The following is a 19,862-nucleotide window of genomic DNA, read 5'->3' as shown; positions in this document are numbered from 1 at the left end:
ATGACGTCATATGTCACGTGGTTCGGCCGCCATCTTGGAAAAACCGAAAAACCTAACACCTCCATATCTCTGAAAGTGCTGAATAGAAAAAATTGAGACATGACTCATTGTAAAGAACTCTCCATGGGGAATACAATATGTTAATAATGACGTCATCGGTCACGTGGTTTAGCCGCCATCTTGGAAAAACCTAGCACCTCCATATCTCCGAAAGTGCTGAATAGAAAAAATTGAGACATGGCTCATTGTAATGAACTCTCCATGGGGAATAAAATATGTTAATAATGACGTCATCGGTCACGTGGGTTAGCCGCCATCTTGGAAAAACCTAGCACCTCCATATCTCCGAAAGTGCTGAATAGAAAAAATTGAGACATGACTCATTGTAAAGAACTCTCCATGGGGAATAATATATGTTAATGATGACGTCATCGGTCACATGGTTCGGCCGCCATATTTGGCCTAAATGGCCGATAAAAAAGTACATTCCGGCAAGTCCTCGGTCTCTGACCGATTTTTCATTTGTCTGTTTGTCTGTTTGTCTGTTTGTCTGTTTGTCTGTTTGCAGCACTGCGTCTACACCGTTGCACGGAGAATCGCCAAACTTTGCACACATATTGGTCTTGCCCTGGAATAGACTGTGCCCAATTGATGACGTCATCGGTGACGTGGTTCGGCCGCCATCTTGGAAAAACCGAAAAACTTGGCACCTCTATATCTCCGAAAGTACTGTACAGAAAAAATTGAGACATGGCTCATTGTAAAGAACTCTCCATGGGGAATAAAATATGTTACTGATGACGTCATATGTCACGTGGTTCTGCCGCCATCTTGGAAAATCCGAAAAACTTTGCACCTCCATATCTCCGAAGGTGCTGAACAGAAAAAATTGAGACATGGCTCATTGGAAAGAACTCTCCATGGGGAATAAAATATGTTAATGATGACGTCATCGGTCACGTGGTTCGGCCGCCATCTTGGAAAATCCGAAAAACGTTGCACCTCTATCTCCAAAAGTGCTGAACAGAAAAAATTGAGACATGGCTCATTGTAAAGAACTCTCCGTGGGGAATAAAATATGTTGATGATGACGTCATCGGTCAGGTGGTTCAGCCGCCATATTTGTCCTAAATGGCCGATAAAAAAATTAAATTCCGGCAAGTCCCCTCGGTCTCTGACCGATTTTTCATTTGTTTGTCTGTCTGTCTGTCTGTCTGTCTGTTTGTCTGTTTGCAGCACTGCGTCTACACCGTTGCACGTAGAATCGCCAAACTTTGCATACATATTGGTCTTGCCCTGGAATAGACTGTGCCCAATTGATGACGTCATCGGTGACGTGGTTCGGCCGCCATCTTGGAAAAACGGCAAAACTTTGCACCTCTATATCTCCAAAAGTACTGAACAGAAAAAATTGAGACATGGCTCATTGTAAAGAACTCTCCATGGGGAATAAAATATGTTAATGATGACGTCATCAGTCACGTGGTCGGCCGCCATCTTGAAAAAACGGCAAAACGTTGCGCCACTATATCTCCAAAAGTGCTGAACAGAAAAAATTGAGACATGGCTCATTGTAAAGAACTCTCCATGGGGAATAAAATATGTTAATGATGACGTCATATGTCACGTGGTCGGCCGCCATCTTGGAAAAACGGCAAAACTTTGCACCACTATATCTCCAAAAGTGCTGAACAGAAAAAATTGAGACATGGATCATTGTAAAGAACTCTCCATGGGGAATAAAATATGTTAATGATGACGTCATCAGTCACGTGGTCAGCCGCCATCTTGGAAAAACGGCAAAACTTTGCACCACCATATCTCCAAAAGTGCTGAACAGAAAAAATTGAGACATGGCTCATTGTAAAGAACTCTCCATGGGGAATAAAATATGTTAATGATGACGTCATATGCCACGTGGTCGGCCGCTATCTTGGAAAAACGGCAAAACTTTGCACCACTATATCTCCAAAAGTGCTGAACAGAAAAAATTGAGACATGGATCATTGTAAAGAACTCTCCATGGGGAATAAAATATGTTAATGATGACGTCATCAGTCACGTGGTCAGCCGCCATCTTGGAAAAACGGCAAAACTTTGCACCACCATTTCTCCAAAAGTGCTGAACAGAAAAAATTGAGACATGGCTCATTGTAAAGAACTCTCCATGTGGATTTCAACATGTTAATGATGATGTCATCGGTCATGTGGTCCGGCCGCCATCTTGGAAAAACCGAAAAACTTTGCACCTCCAGTGCTGAATAGAAAAAATGAGACATGGCTCATTGGAAAGAACTCTCCATGGGGAATAAAACATGTTAATGATGACGTCATCGGTCACGTGGTTCGGCCGCCATATTTGTCCTAAATGGCCGACAAAAAAGTAAATTCCGGCAAGTCCTCGGTCTCTGACCGATTTTTCATCTGTCTGTTTGTCTGTTTGCAGCACTACGTCTACACCGTTGCAGGTAGAATCACCAAACTTTGCACACGTATTTGTCTTGCCCTCTAATATACTGTGCCCAAATGATGACGTCATCGGTCACGTGGTTCGGCCGCCATCTTGGAAAAACCGAAAAAATTTGCACCTCGATATCTCAGTGCTGAACAGAAAAAATTGAGACATGGCTCATTGTAAAGAACTCTCCATGGGGAATAAAATATGTTAATGATGACGTCATCGGTCACGTGGTTCGGCCGCCATCTTGGAAAAAACGAAAATTTTTGCACCTCCATATCTCCGAAAGTCCTGAACAGAAAAAATTGAGACATGGCTCATTGTAAAGAACTCCATGGGGAATAAAATATGTTAATGATGACGTCATCAGTCACGTGGTTCGGCCGCCATCTTGGAAAAACCGAAAAACTTTGCACATCCATATCTCTGAATGTACTGAATAGAAAAAATTGAGACATGGCTCATTCCAAAGAACTCTCCATGGAGAATACAATATGTTAATGATGACGTCATCGGTCACGTGATTCGGCCGCCATCTTGGAAAATCCGAAAAACTTTGCACCTCCATATCTCCGAAAGTGCTGAATAGAAAAAATTGAGACATGGCTCATTGTAAAGAACTCTCCATGGGGAATAAAATATGTTAATGATGACCTCATCAGTCACGTGGTTCAGCCGCCATCTTGGAAAAACGGCAAAACTTTGCACCACTATATCTCCAAAAGTGCTGAACAGAAAAAATTGAGACATGGCTCATTGTAAAGAACTCTCCATGGGGAATAAAATATGTCATCGGCCATGTGGTTCGGCCGCCATATTTGTCCTAAATGGCCGATAAAAAAATAAATTCCGGCAAGTCCTCGGTCTCTGACCGATTTTTCATTTGTTACTTGCCGGAAATTTTTTTCCGGCAAGTATGTTGATCTGTTCGTTTGTCTGTTTGTCTGTCTGTCTGTTTGTCTGTTTGCAGCACTACGTCTACACCGTTGCACGTAGAATCGCCAAACTTGGCACACATATTGGTCTTGCCCTCTAATGTACTGTGCCCAAATGATGACGTCATCAGTCACGTGGTTCGGCCGCCATCTTGGAAAAACCGAAAATTTTTGCACCTCGATATCTCAAAGTGCTGAACAGAAAAAATTGAGACATGGCTCATTGTGAAGAACTCTCCATGGGGAATAAAACATGTTAATGATGACGTCATCAGTCACGTGGTCGGCCGCCATCTTGGAAAAACGGCAAAACTTTGCACCAATATATCTCCAAAAGTGCTGAACAGAAAAAATTGAGACATGGCTCATTGTAAAGAACTCTCCATGGGGAACAAAATATGTTAATGATGACGTCATCAGTCACGTGGTTCGGCCGCCATCTTGGAAAAACGGGCAAACTTTGCACCACTATATCTCCGAAAGTACTGAACAGAAAAAATTGAGACATGGCTCATTGTAAAGAACTCTCCATGGGGAATAAAACATGTTAATGATGACGTCATCAGTCACGTGGTCGGCCGCCATCTTGGAAAAACGGCAAAACTTTGCACCACTATATCGCCAAAAGTGCTGAACAGAAAAAATTGATACATGGCTCATTGTAAAGAACTCCACATGGGGAATAAAATATGTTAATGATGACGTCATCAGTCACGTGGTCGGCCGCCATCTTGGAAAAACTGCAAAACTTTGCACTTCGAAATCTCCAAAAGTGCTGAACAGAAAAAATGGAGACATGGCTCATTGTAAAAAACTCTCCATGGGGAATAAAATATGTTAATGATGTCATATGTCACGTGGTCGGCCGCCATCTTGGAAAAACCAAAAAACTCTGCACCTCCACATCTCCAAAAGTCCTGAATAGAAAAAATTGAGGCATGGCTCATTGTAAAGAACTCTCCATGGGGAATAAAATATGTTAATGATGACGTCATTGGTCACGTGGTTCGGCCGCCATATTTGTCCTAAATGGCGGATAAAAAAGTCCATTCCGGCAAGTCCGCGGTCTCTGACCGATTTTTCATGTTTGTCTGTTTGTCTGTTTGTCTGTCTGTTTGCAGCACTGCGTCTACACCGTTGCACGTAGAATCGCCAAACTTTGCACACATATTGGTCTTGCCCTGGAATAGACTGTGCCCAATTGATGACGTCATCGGTGAGGTGGTTCGGCCGCCATCTTGGAAAAACTGAAAAATTTTTGCACCTCTATATCTCCGAAAGTACTGAACAGAAAAAATTGAGACATGGCTCATTGTAAAGAACTCTCCATGGGGAATAAAATATGTTAATGATGACGTCATCAGTCACGTGGTCGGCCGCCATCTTGGAAAAACAGCAAAACTTTGCACCACTATATCTCCAAAAGTGCTGAACAGAAAAAATTGAGACATGGCTCATTGTAAAGAACTCTCCATGGGGAATAAAATATGTTAATGATGACGTCATATGTCACGTGGTCGGCCGCCATTTTGGAAAAACGGCAAAACTTTGCACCACTATATCTCCAAAAGTGCTGAACAGAAAAATTGAGACATGGCTCATTGTAAAGAACTCTCCATGGGGAATAAAATATGTTAATGATGACGTCATCAGTCACGTGGTCGGCCGCCATCTTGGAAAAACGGCAAAACTTTGCACCACGAAATCTCCAAAAGTGCTGAACAGAAAAAATTGAGACATGGCTCATTGTAAAGAACTCTCCATGGGGAATAAAATATGTTAATGATGATGTCATATGTCACGTGGTCGGCCGCCATCTTGGAAAAACGGCAAAACTTTGCACCACTATATCTCCAAAAGTGCTGAACAGAAAAAATTGAGACATGGCTCATTGTAAAGAACTCTCCATGGGGAATAAAATATGTTAATGATGATATCATTGGTCACGTGGTTCGGCCGCCATATTTGTTCTAAATGGCCGATAAAAAGTACATTCCGGCAAGTCCTCGGTCTCTGACCGATTTTTCATCTGTTTGTCTGTTTGTTACTTGCCGGAAAAATTTTCCGGCAAGTATGTTGATCTGTTCGTTTGTTTGTCTGTTTGTTACTTGCCGGAAAAGATTCCGGCAAGTATGTTGATCTGTTCGTTTGTTACTTGCCGGAAAGAAATTCCGGCAAGTATGTTGATCTGTTTGTTTGTCTGTCTGTTTGCAGCACTACGTCTACACCGTTGCACGTAGAATCGCCAAACTTTGCACACATATTGGTCTTGCCCTGGAATAGACTGTGCCCAATTGATAACGTCATCGGTCACGTGGTTCGGCCGCCATCTTGGAAAAACCGAAAAACTTTGCACCTCTATATCTCCGAAAGTACTGAACAGAAAAAATTGAGACATGGCTCATTGTAAAGAACTCTCCATGGGGAATAAAATATGTTAATGATGACGTCATATGTCACGTGGTCGGCCGCCATCTTGGAAAAACGGCCAAACTTTGCACCACTATATCTCCAAAAGTGCTGAACAGAAAAAATTGAGACATGGCTCATTGTAAAGAACTCTCCATGGGGAATAAAATATGTTAATGATGACGTCATCGGTCACGTGGTCGGCCGCCATCTTGGAAAAACGGCAAAAATGTGCACCACTATATCTCCAAATGTGCTGAACAGAAAAAATCGAGACATGGCTCATTGTAAAGAACTCTCAATGGGGAATAAAATATGTTAATGATGACGTCATATGTCACGTGGTTCGGCCGCCATCTTGGAAAAACCGAAAAATTATGCACCTCCATATCTCTGAAAGTGCTGAATAGAAAAAAATGAGACATGGCTCATTGTAAAGAACTCTCCATGGGGAATAAAATATGTTAATGATGATGCCATCGGTCACGTGGTTCGGCCGCCATATTTGTTCTAAATGGCCGATTAAAAAGTACATTCCGGCAAGTCCTCGGTCTCTGACCGATTTTTCATTTGTCTGTCTGTCTGTCTGTCTGTCTGTTTGTCTGTCTGTTTGCAGCACTGCGTCTACACCGTTGCACGTAGAATTGCCAAACTTTGCACACATATTGGTCTTGCCCTGGAATAGACTGTGCCCAATTGATGACGTCATCGGTGAAGTGGTTGGGCCGCCATCTTGGAAAAACCGAAAAACTTTGCACCTCTATATCTCCGAAAGTACTGAACAGAAAAAATAAACTCTCCGTGGGGAATAAAATATGTTATGTTATAAAAAGTAAAGAACTGTCCGTGGGGAATAAAATATGTTAATGATGACGTCATCGGTCACGTGGTTCGGCCGCCATATTTGTCCTAAATGGCCGATAAAAAAGTACATTCCGGCAAGTCCTCGGTCTCTGACCGATTTTTCATCTGTTTGTCTGTTTGTTACTTGCCGGAAAAATTTTCCGGCAAGTATGTTGATCTGTTCGTTTGTTTGTCTGTCTGTCTGTCTGTCTGTCTGTTTGTCTGTCTGTTTGCAGCACTGCGTCTACACCGTTGCACGTAGAATCGCCAAACTTTGCACACATATTGGTCTTGCCCTGGAATAGACAGTGCCCAATTGATGACGTCATCGGTGACGTGGTTCGGCCGCCATCTTGGAAAAACCGAAAAACGTTGCACCTCTATATCTCCGAAAGTACTGAACAGAAAAAATTGAGACATGGCTCATTGTAAAGAACTCTCCATGCGGAATAAAATATGTAAATGATGACGTCATCAGTCACGTGGTTCGGTCGCCATCTTGGAAAAACGGCAAAACGTTGCGCCACGATATCTCCAAAAGTGCTGAACAGAAAAAATTGAGACATGGCTCATTGTAAAGAACTCTCCATGGGGAATAAAATATGTTAATGATGACGTCATATGTCACGTGGTCGGCCGCCATCTTGGAAAAACGGCAAAACTTTGCACCACTATATCGCCAAAAGTGCTGAACAGAAAAAATTGAGACATGGCTCATTGTAAAGAACTCCACATGGGGAATAAAATATGTTAATGATGACGTCATCAGTCACGTGGTCGGCCGCCATCTTGGAAAAACGGCAAAACTTTGCACAACGAAATTTCCAAAAGTGCTGAACAGAAAAAATTGAGACATGGCTCATTGTAAAAAACTCTCCATGGGGAATAAAATATGTTAATGATGTCATATGTCACGTGGTCGGCCGCCATCTTGGAAAAACGGCAAAACTTTGCACCACTATATCTCCAAAAGTGCTGAACAGAAAAAATTGAGACATGGCTCATTGTAAAGACCTCTCCATGGGGAATAAAATTTGTTAATGATGACATCATATGTCACGTGGTTCGGCCGCCATCTTGGAAAAACCGAAACCTCCACATCTCCGAAAGTGCTGAATAGAAAAAATTGAGACATGGCTCATTGAAAAGAACTCTCCATGGGGAATAAAATATGTTAATGATGACGTCATCGGTCACGTGGTTCGGCCGCCATATTTGTCCTAAATGGCCAATAAAAAAGTACATTCCGGCAAGTCCTCGGTCTCTGACCGATTTTTCATCTGTCTGTCTGTCTGTCTGTTTGTCTGTCTGTCTGTTTGCAGCACTGCGTCTACACCGTTGCACGGAGAATCGCCAAACTTTGCACACATATTGGTCTTGCCCTGGAATAGACTGTGCCCAATTGATGACGTCATCGGTGTCGTGGTTCGGCCGCCATCTTGGAAAAACCGAAAAAATTTGCACCGCTATATCTCTGAAAGTACTGAACAGAAAAAATTGAGACATGGCTCATTGTGAAGAACTCTCCATGGGGAATAAAATGTGTTAATGATGACGTCATCAGTCACGTGGTCGGCCACCATCTTGGAAAAACGGCAAAGATTTGCACCACTATATCTCCAAAAGTGCTGAACAGAAAAAATTGAGACATGGCTCATTGTAAAGAACTCTCCATGGGGAATAAAATATGGTAATGATGACGTCATATGTCACGTGGTCGGCCGCCATCTTGGAAAAACGGAAAAACTTTGCTCCACTATATCTCCAAAAGTGCTGAACAGAAAAAATTGAAACATGGCTCATTGTAAAGAACTCTCCATGGGGAATAAAACATGTTAATGATGACGTCATCAGTCACATGGTCGGCCGCCATCTTGGAAAAACGGCAAAACTGTTCACCACTATATCTCCAAAAGTGCTGAACAGAAAAAATTGAGACATGGCTCATTGTAAAGAACTCTCCATGGGGAATAAAATATGTTAATGATGACGTCATATGTCACGTGGTCGGCCGCCATCTTGGAAAAACGGCAAAAATTTGCACCACTATATCTCCAAAAGTGCTGAACAGAAAAAATTGAGACATGGCTCATTGGAAAGAACTCTCCATGGGGAATAAAATATGTTAATGATGACGTCATTGGTCACGTGTTTCGGCCGCCATCTTGGAAAAACCGAAAAAGGTTGCACCTCCATATCTCCGGAAGTGCTGAATAGAAAAAATTGAGACATGGCTCATTGGAAAGAACTCTCCATGGGGAATAAAATATGTTAATGATGACGTCATCAGTCACGTACTTCGGCCGCCATTTTGTAAAAACGGCAAAACGTTGCACCACCATATCTCCAAAAGTGCTGAATAGAAAAAATTGAGACATGGCTCATTGGAAAGAACTCTCCATGGGGAATAAAATATGTTAATGATGACGTCATCGTTCACGTGTTTCGGCCGCCATCTTGGAAAAACGGCAAAACGTTGCACCACCATATCTCCAAAAGTGCGGAATAGAAAAAATTGAGACATGGCTCATTGTAAAGAACTCTCCATGGGGAATAAAATATGTTATTGATGACGTCATCGTTCCCGTGTTTCGACCGCCATATTTGTCCAAAATGGCCAATAAAAAAGTACATTCCGGCAAGTCCTAGGTCTCTGACCGATTTTTCATCTGTTTGTCTGTCTGTTTGCAGCACTGCGTCTACACCGTTGCACGTAGAATCGCCAAACTTTGCACACATATTGGTCTTGCTCTGGAATAGACTGTGCCCAATTGATGACGTCATCGGTGACGTGGTTCGGCCGCCATCTTGGAAAAACCGAAAAAGTTTGCACCTCTATATTTCCGAAAGTACTGAACAGAAAAAATTGAGACATGGCTCATTGTAAAGAACTCTCCATGGGGAATAAAATATGTTAATGATGACGTCATCAGTCACGTGGTCGGCCGCCATCTTGGAAAAACAGCAAAACTTTGCACCACTCTATCTCCAAAAGTGCTGAACAGAAAAAATTGAGACATGGCTCATTGTAAATAACTCTCCATGGGGAATAAAATATGTTAATGATGATGTCATATGTCACGTGGTCGGCCGCCATCTTGGAAAAACGGCAAAACTTTGCACCACTATATTTCCAAAAGTGCTGAACAGAAAAAATTGAGACATGGCTCATTGTAAAGAACTCTCCATGGGGAATAAAATATGTTAATGATGACGTCATCGGTCACGTGGTTCAGCCGCCATATTTGTCCTAAATGGCCGATAAAAAAGTACATTCCGGCAAGTCCTCGGTCTCTGACCGATTTTTCATCTGTCTGTTTGTCTGTTTGTCTGTTTGTCTGTTTGCAGCACTGCGTCTACACCGTTGCACGTAGAATCGCCAAACTTTGCACACATATTGGTCTTGCCCTGGAATAGACTGTGCCCAATTGATGACGTCATCGGTGACGTGGTTCGGCCGCCATCTTGGAAAAACCGAAAAACTTTGCACCACTATATCTCCAAAAGTGCTGAACAGAAAAAATTGAGACATGGCTCATTGCAAAGAACTCTCCATGGGGAATAAAATATGTTAATGATGACATCATAGGTCACGTGGTTCAGCCGCCATCTTGGAAAAACCGAAAAACGTAGCACCTCCATATCTCCAAAAGTGCTGAATAGAAAACGTTGAGACATGGCTCTTTGGAAAGAACTCTCCATGGGGAATAATATATGTTAATGATGACGTCATCTATCACGTGGTTCGGCCGCTATATTTGTCCTAAATGGCCGATAAAAAAGTACATTCCGGCAAGTCCTCGGTCTCTGACCGATTTTTCATCTGTTTGTCTGTCTGTTTGCAGCACTGCGTCTACACCGTTGCACGTAGAATCGCCAAACTTTGCACACATATTGGTCTTGCCCTGGAATAGACTGTGCCCAATTGATGACGTCATCGGTGACGTGGTTCGGCCGCCATCTTGGAAAAACCGAAAAACTTTGCACCTCTATATCTCCGAAAGTACTGAACAGAAAAAATTGAGACATGGCTCATTGTAAAGAACTCTCCATGGGGAATAAAATATGTTAATGATGATGTCATATGTCACGTGGTCGGCCGCCATTTTGGAAAAACGGCAAAACTTTGCACCACTATATCTCCAAAAGTGCTGAACAGAAAAAATTGAGACATGGCTCATTGTAAAGAACTCTCCATGGGGAATAAAATATGTTAATGATGACGTCATCAGTCACGTGGTCGGCCGCCATCTTGGAAAAACGGCAAAACTTTGCACCACGAAATCTCCAAAAGTGCTGAACAGAAAAATTGAGACATGGCTCATTGTAAAGAACTCTCCATGGGGAATAAAATATGTTAATGATGATGTCATATGTCACGTGGTCGGCCGCCATCTTGGAAAAACGGCAAAACTTTGCACCACTATATCTCCAAAAGTGCTGAACAGAAAAAATTGAGACATGGATCATTGTAAAGAACTCTCCATGGGGAATAAAATATGTTAATGATGATATCATTGGTCACGTGGTTCGGCCACCATATTTGTTCTAAATGGCCGATAAAAAGTACATTCCGGCAAGTCCTCGGTCTCTGACCGATTTTTCATCTGTTTGTTACTTGCCGGAAAAAATTCCGGCAAGTATGTTGATCTGTTCGTTACTTGCCGGAAAAATTTTCCGGCAAGTATGTTGATCTGTTCGTTTGTTTGTCTGTTTGTCTGTCTGTTTGTCTGTCTGTCTGTCTGTCTGTTTGCAGCACTGCGTCTACACTGTTGCACGTAGAATCGCCAAACTTTGCACACATCTTGGTCTTGCCCTGGAATAGACTGTGCCCAATTGATGACGTCATCGGTGACGTGGTTCGGCCGCCATCTTGGAAAAACCGAAAAACTTTGCACCTCTATATCTCCGAAAGTACTGAACAGAAAAAATTGAGACATGGCTCATTGTAAAGAACTCTCCATGGGGAATAAAATATGTTAATGATGATGTCATATGTCACGTGGTCGGCCGCCATTTTGGAAAAACGGCAAAACTTTGCACCACTATATCTCCAAAAGTGCTGAACAGAAAAAATTGAGACATGGCTCATTGTAAAGAACTCTCCATGGGGAATAAAATATGTTAATGATGACGTCATCAGTCACGTGGTCGGCCGCCATCTTGGAAAAACGGCAAAACTTTGCACCACGAAATCTCCAAAAGTGCTGAACAGAAAAATTGAGACATGGCTCATTGTAAAGAACTCTCCATGGGGAATAAAATATGTTAATGATGATGTCATATGTCACGTGGTCGGCCGCCATCTTGGAAAAACGGCAAAACTTTGCACCACTATATCTCCAAAAGTGCTGAACAGAAAAAATTGAGACATGGATCATTGTAAAGAACTCTCCATGGGGAATAAAATATGTTAATGATGATATCATTGGTCACGTGGTTCGGCCACCATATTTGTTCTAAATGGCCGATAAAAAGTACATTCCGGCAAGTCCTCGGTCTCTGACCGATTTTTCATCTGTTTGTTACTTGCCGGAAAAAATTCCGGCAAGTATGTTGATCTGTTCGTTACTTGCCGGAAAAATTTTCCGGCAAGTATGTTGATCTGTTCGTTTGTTTGTCTGTTTGTCTGTCTGTTTGTCTGTCTGTCTGTCTGTCTGTTTGCAGCACTGCGTCTACACTGTTGCACGTAGAATCGCCAAACTTTGCACACATCTTGGTCTTGCCCTGGAATAGACTGTGCCCAATTGATGACGTCATCGGTGACGTGGTTCGGCCGCCATCTTGGAAAAACCGAAAAACTTTGCACCTCTATATCTCCGAAAGTACTGAACAGAAAAAATTGAGACATGGCTCATTGTAAAGAACTCTCCATGGGGAATAAAATATGTTAATGATGACGTCATATGTCACGTGGTCGGCCGCCATCTTGGAAAAACGGCAAAACTTTGCACCACTATATCTCCAAAAGTGCTGAACAGAAAAAATTGAGACATGGCTCATTGTAAAGAACTCTCCATGGGGAATAAAATATGTTAATGATGACGTCATCAGTCACGTGGTCGGCCGCCATCTTGGAAAAACGGCAAAACTTTGCACCACGAAATCTCCAAAAGTGCTGAACAGAAAAAATTGAGACATGGCTCATTGTAAAGAACTCTCCATGGGGAATAAAATATGTTAATGATGATGTCATATGTCACGTGGTCGGCCGCCATATTTGTCCTCAATGGCCAATAAAAAAGTACATTCCGGCAAGTCCTCGGTCTCTGACCGATTTTTCATTTGTTTGTCTGTCTGTCTGTCTGTCTGTCTGTTTGTCTGTTTGCAGCACTGCGTCTACACCGTTGCACGTAGAATCGCCAAACTTTGCATACATATTGGTCTTGCCCTGGAATAGACTGTGCCCAATTGATGACGTCATCGGTGACGTGGTTCGGCCGCCATCTTGGAAAAACGGCAAAACTTTGCACCTCTATATCTCCAAAAGTACTGAACAGAAAAAATTGAGACATGGCTCATTGTAAAGAACTCTCCATGGGGAATAAAATATGTTAATGATGACGTCATCAGTCACGTGGTCGGCCGCCATCTTGAAAAAACGGCAAAACGTTGCGCCACTATATCTCCAAAAGTGCTGAACAGAAAAAATTGAGACATGGCTCATTGTAAAGAACTCTCCATGGGGAATAAAATATGTTAATGATGACGTCATATGTCACGTGGTCGGCCGCCATCTTGGAAAAACGGCAAAACTTTGCACCACTATATCTCCAAAAGTGCTGAACAGAAAAAATTGAGACATGGATCATTGTAAAGAACTCTCCATGGGGAATAAAATATGTTAATGATGACGTCATCAGTCACGTGGTCAGCCGCCATCTTGGAAAAACGGCAAAACTTTGCACCACCATATCTCCAAAAGTGCTGAACAGAAAAAATTGAGACATGGCTCATTGTAAAGAACTCTCCATGGGGAATAAAATATGTTAATGATGACGTCATATGCCACGTGGTCGGCCGCTATCTTGGAAAAACGGCAAAACTTTGCACCACTATATCTCCAAAAGTGCTGAACAGAAAAAATTGAGACATGGATCATTGTAAAGAACTCTCCATGGGGAATAAAATATGTTAATGATGACGTCATCAGTCACGTGGTCAGCCGCCATCTTGGAAAAACGGCAAAACTTTGCACCACCATTTCTCCAAAAGTGCTGAACAGAAAAAATTGAGACATGGCTCATTGTAAAGAACTCTCCATGTGGATTTCAACATGTTAATGATGATGTCATCGGTCATGTGGTCCGGCCGCCATCTTGGAAAAACCGAAAAACTTTGCACCTCCAGTGCTGAATAGAAAAAATGAGACATGGCTCATTGGAAAGAACTCTCCATGGGGAATAAAACATGTTAATGATGACGTCATCGGTCACGTGGTTCGGCCGCCATATTTGTCCTAAATGGCCGACAAAAAAGTAAATTCCGGCAAGTCCTCGGTCTCTGACCGATTTTTCATCTGTCTGTTTGTCTGTTTGCAGCACTACGTCTACACCGTTGCAGGTAGAATCACCAAACTTTGCACACGTATTTGTCTTGCCCTCTAATATACTGTGCCCAAATGATGACGTCATCGGTCACGTGGTTCGGCCGCCATCTTGGAAAAACCGAAAAAATTTGCACCTCGATATCTCAGTGCTGAACAGAAAAAATTGAGACATGGCTCATTGTAAAGAACTCTCCATGGGGAATAAAATATGTTAATGATGACGTCATCGGTCACGTGGTTCGGCCGCCATCTTGGAAAAAACGAAAATTTTTGCACCTCCATATCTCCGAAAGTCCTGAACAGAAAAAATTGAGACATGGCTCATTGTAAAGAACTCCATGGGGAATAAAATATGTTAATGATGACGTCATCAGTCACGTGGTTCGGCCGCCATCTTGGAAAAACCGAAAAACTTTGCACATCCATATCTCTGAATGTACTGAATAGAAAAAATTGAGACATGGCTCATTCCAAAGAACTCTCCATGGAGAATACAATATGTTAATGATGACGTCATCGGTCACGTGATTCGGCCGCCATCTTGGAAAATCCGAAAAACTTTGCACCTCCATATCTCCGAAAGTGCTGAATAGAAAAAATTGAGACATGGCTCATTGTAAAGAACTCTCCATGGGGAATAAAATATGTTAATGATGACCTCATCAGTCACGTGGTTCAGCCGCCATCTTGGAAAAACGGCAAAACTTTGCACCACTATATCTCCAAAAGTGCTGAACAGAAAAAATTGAGACATGGCTCATTGTAAAGAACTCTCCATGGGGAATAAAATATGTCATCGGCCATGTGGTTCGGCCGCCATATTTGTCCTAAATGGCCGATAAAAAAATAAATTCCGGCAAGTCCTCGGTCTCTGACCGATTTTTCATTTGTTACTTGCCGGAAATTTTTTTCCGGCAAGTATGTTGATCTGTTCGTTTGTTACTTGCCGGAAATTTTTTTCCGGCAAGTATGTTGATCTGTTCGTTTGTTTGTCTGTCTGTCTGTTTGTCTGTCTGTTTGTCTGTCTGTTTGTCTGTTTGCAGCACTGCGTCTACACCGTTGCACGGAGAATCGCCAAACTTTGCACACATAATGGTCTTGCCCTCTAATATACTGTGCCTCAATGATGACGTCATCGGTGACGTGGTTCGGCCGCCATCTTGGAAAAACCGAATAAATTTGCACCTCTATATCTCCGAAAGTACTGAACAGAAAAAATTGAGACATGGCTCATTGGAAAGAACTCTCCATGCGGAATAAAATATGTAAATGATGACGTCATCAGTCACGTGGTTCGGTCGCCATCTTGGAAAAACGGCAAAAAGGTTGCGCCACTATATCTCCAAAAGTGCTGAACAGAAAAAATTGAGACATGGCTCATTGGAAAGAACTCTCCATGGGGAATAAAATATGTAAATGATGACGTCATCAGTCACGTGGTTCGGTCGCCATCTTGGAAAAACGGCAAAACGTTGCGCCACTATATCTCCAAAAGTGCTGAACAGAAAAAATTGAGACATGGCTCATTGGAAAGAACTCTCCATGGGGAATAAAATATGTTAATGATGCCATCATATGTCACGTGGTCGGCCGCCATCTTGGAAAAACGGCAAAACTTTGCACCACTATATCTCCAAAAGTGCTGAACAGAAAAAATTGAGACATGGCTCATTGTAAAGAACTCTCCATGGGGAATAAAATATGTTAATGATGACGTCATCAGTCACGTGGTCGGCCGCCATCTTGGAAAAACGGCAAAACTTTGCACCACGAAATCTCCAAAAGTGCTGAACAGAAAAAATTGAGACATGGCTCATTGTAAAGAACTCTCCATGGGGAATAAAATATGTTAATGATGATGTCATATGTCACGTGGTCGGCCGCCATATTTGTCCTCAATGGCCAATAAAAAAGTACATTCCGGCAAGTCCTCGGTCTCTGACCGATTTTTCATTTGTTTGTCTGTCTGTCTGTCTGTCTGTCTGTTTGTCTGTTTGCAGCACTGCGTCTACACCGTTGCACGTAGAATCGCCAAACTTTGCATACATATTGGTCTTGCCCTGGAATAGACTGTGCCCAATTGATGACGTCATCGGTGACGTGGTTCGGCCGCCATCTTGGAAAAACGGCAAAACTTTGCACCTCTATATCTCCAAAAGTACTGAACAGAAAAAATTGAGACATGGCTCATTGTAAAGAACTCTCCATGGGGAATAAAATATGTTAATGATGACGTCATCAGTCACGTGGTCGGCCGCCATCTTGAAAAAACGGCAAAACGTTGCGCCACTATATCTCCAAAAGTGCTGAACAGAAAAAATTGAGACATGGCTCATTGTAAAGAACTCTCCATGGGGAATAAAATATGTTAATGATGACGTCATATGTCACGTGGTCGGCCGCCATCTTGGAAAAACGGCAAAACTTTGCACCACTATATCTCCAAAAGTGCTGAACAGAAAAAATTGAGACATGGATCATTGTAAAGAACTCTCCATGGGGAATAAAATATGTTAATGATGACGTCATCAGTCACGTGGTCAGCCGCCATCTTGGAAAAACGGCAAAACTTTGCACCACCATATCTCCAAAAGTGCTGAACAGAAAAAATTGAGACATGGCTCATTGTAAAGAACTCTCCATGGGGAATAAAATATGTTAATGATGACGTCATATGCCACGTGGTCGGCCGCTATCTTGGAAAAACGGCAAAACTTTGCACCACTATATCTCCAAAAGTGCTGAACAGAAAAAATTGAGACATGGATCATTGTAAAGAACTCTCCATGGGGAATAAAATATGTTAATGATGACGTCATCAGTCACGTGGTCAGCCGCCATCTTGGAAAAACGGCAAAACTTTGCACCACCATTTCTCCAAAAGTGCTGAACAGAAAAAATTGAGACATGGCTCATTGTAAAGAACTCTCCATGTGGATTTCAACATGTTAATGATGATGTCATCGGTCATGTGGTCCGGCCGCCATCTTGGAAAAACCGAAAAACTTTGCACCTCCAGTGCTGAATAGAAAAAATGAGACATGGCTCATTGGAAAGAACTCTCCATGGGGAATAAAACATGTTAATGATGACGTCATCGGTCACGTGGTTCGGCCGCCATATTTGTCCTAAATGGCCGACAAAAAAGTAAATTCCGGCAAGTCCTCGGTCTCTGACCGATTTTTCATCTGTCTGTTTGTCTGTTTGCAGCACTACGTCTACACCGTTGCAGGTAGAATCACCAAACTTTGCACACGTATTTGTCTTGCCCTCTAATATACTGTGCCCAAATGATGACGTCATCGGTCACGTGGTTCGGCCGCCATCTTGGAAAAACCGAAAAAATTTGCACCTCGATATCTCAGTGCTGAACAGAAAAAATTGAGACATGGCTCATTGTAAAGAACTCTCCATGGGGAATAAAATATGTTAATGATGACGTCATCGGTCACGTGGTTCGGCCGCCATCTTGGAAAAAACGAAAATTTTTGCACCTCCATATCTCCGAAAGTCCTGAACAGAAAAAATTGAGACATGGCTCATTGTAAAGAACTCCATGGGGAATAAAATATGTTAATGATGACGTCATCAGTCACGTGGTTCGGCCGCCATCTTGGAAAAACCGAAAAACTTTGCACATCCATATCTCTGAATGTACTGAATAGAAAAAATTGAGACATGGCTCATTCCAAAGAACTCTCCATGGAGAATACAATATGTTAATGATGACGTCATCGGTCACGTGATTCGGCCGCCATCTTGGAAAATCCGAAAAACTTTGCACCTCCATATCTCCGAAAGTGCTGAATAGAAAAAATTGAGACATGGCTCATTGTAAAGAACTCTCCATGGGGAATAAAATATGTTAATGATGACCTCATCAGTCACGTGGTTCAGCCGCCATCTTGGAAAAACGGCAAAACTTTGCACCACTATATCTCCAAAAGTGCTGAACAGAAAAAATTGAGACATGGCTCATTGTAAAGAACTCTCCATGGGGAATAAAATATGTCATCGGCCATGTGGTTCGGCCGCCATATTTGTCCTAAATGGCCGATAAAAAAATAAATTCCGGCAAGTCCTCGGTCTCTGACCGATTTTTCATTTGTTACTTGCCGGAAATTTTTTTCCGGCAAGTATGTTGATCTGTTCGTTTGTTACTTGCCGGAAATTTTTTTCCGGCAAGTATGTTGATCTGTTCGTTTGTTTGTCTGTCTGTCTGTTTGTCTGTCTGTTTGTCTGTCTGTTTGTCTGTTTGCAGCACTGCGTCTACACCGTTGCACGGAGAATCGCCAAACTTTGCACACATAATGGTCTTGCCCTCTAATATACTGTGCCTCAATGATGACGTCATCGGTGACGTGGTTCGGCCGCCATCTTGGAAAAACCGAATAAATTTGCACCTCTATATCTCCGAAAGTACTGAACAGAAAAAATTGAGACATGGCTCATTGGAAAGAACTCTCCATGCGGAATAAAATATGTAAATGATGACGTCATCAGTCACGTGGTTCGGTCGCCATCTTGGAAAAACGGCAAAAAGGTTGCGCCACTATATCTCCAAAAGTGCTGAACAGAAAAAATTGAGACATGGCTCATTGGAAAGAACTCTCCATGGGGAATAAAATATGTAAATGATGACGTCATCAGTCACGTGGTTCGGTCGCCATCTTGGAAAAACGGCAAAACGTTGCGCCACTATATCTCCAAAAGTGCTGAACAGAAAAAATTGAGACATGGCTCATTGGAAAGAACTCTCCATGGGGAATAAAATATGTTAATGATGCCATCATATGTCACGTGGTCGGCCGCCATCTTGGAAAAACGGCAAAACTTTGCACCACTATATCTCCAAAAGTGCTGAACAGAAATAATTGAGACATGGCTCATTGTAAAGAACTCTCCATGGGGAATAAAATATGTTAATGATGACGTCATCAGTCACGTGGTCGGCCGCCATCTTGGAAAAACGGCAAAACTTTGCACCACAAAATCTCCAAAAGTGCTGAACAGAAAAAATTGAGACATGGCTCATTGTAAAGAACTCTCCATGGGGAATAAAATATGTTAATGATGACGCCATCGGTCACGTGGTTCGGCCGCCATCTTGGAAAAATGGGAAAACTTTGCACCACTATATCTCCAAAAGTGCAGAATGGAAAAAATTGCGACATGGCTCATTGTAAAGAACTCTCAATGGGGAATAAAATATGTTAATGATGACGTCATATGTCACGTGGTTCGGCCGCCATCTTGGAAAAACCGAAAAATTGTGCACCTCCATATCTCTGAAAGTGCTGAATAGAAAAAATTGAGACATGGCTCATTGTAAAGAACTCTCCATGGGGAATAAAATATGTTAATGATGACATCATAGGTCACGTGGTTCGGCTGCCATCTTGGAAAAACCGAAAAACGTAGCACCTCCATATCTCCAAAAGTGCTGAATAGAAAAAGTTGAGACATGGCTCTTTGTAAAGAACTCTCCATGGGGAATAATATATGTTAATGATGACGTCATCTATCACGTGGTTCGGACGCCATATTTGTCTTAAATGGCCGATAAAAGAGTACATTCCGGCAAGTCCTCGGTCTCTGACCGATTTTTCATCTGTTTGTCTGTCTGTCTGTTTGTCTGTTTGCAGCACTACGTCTACACCGTTGCACG

The sequence above is a fragment of the Myxine glutinosa genome, chromosome 1 (assembly GCF_964187855.1).
Source record: "Myxine glutinosa chromosome 1, kmMyxGlut1.1, whole genome shotgun sequence".
In the NCBI taxonomy this organism is placed as follows: Eukaryota; Metazoa; Chordata; class Myxini; order Myxiniformes; family Myxinidae; genus Myxine; species Myxine glutinosa.
This window is presented reverse-complemented; position numbering follows the sequence as displayed.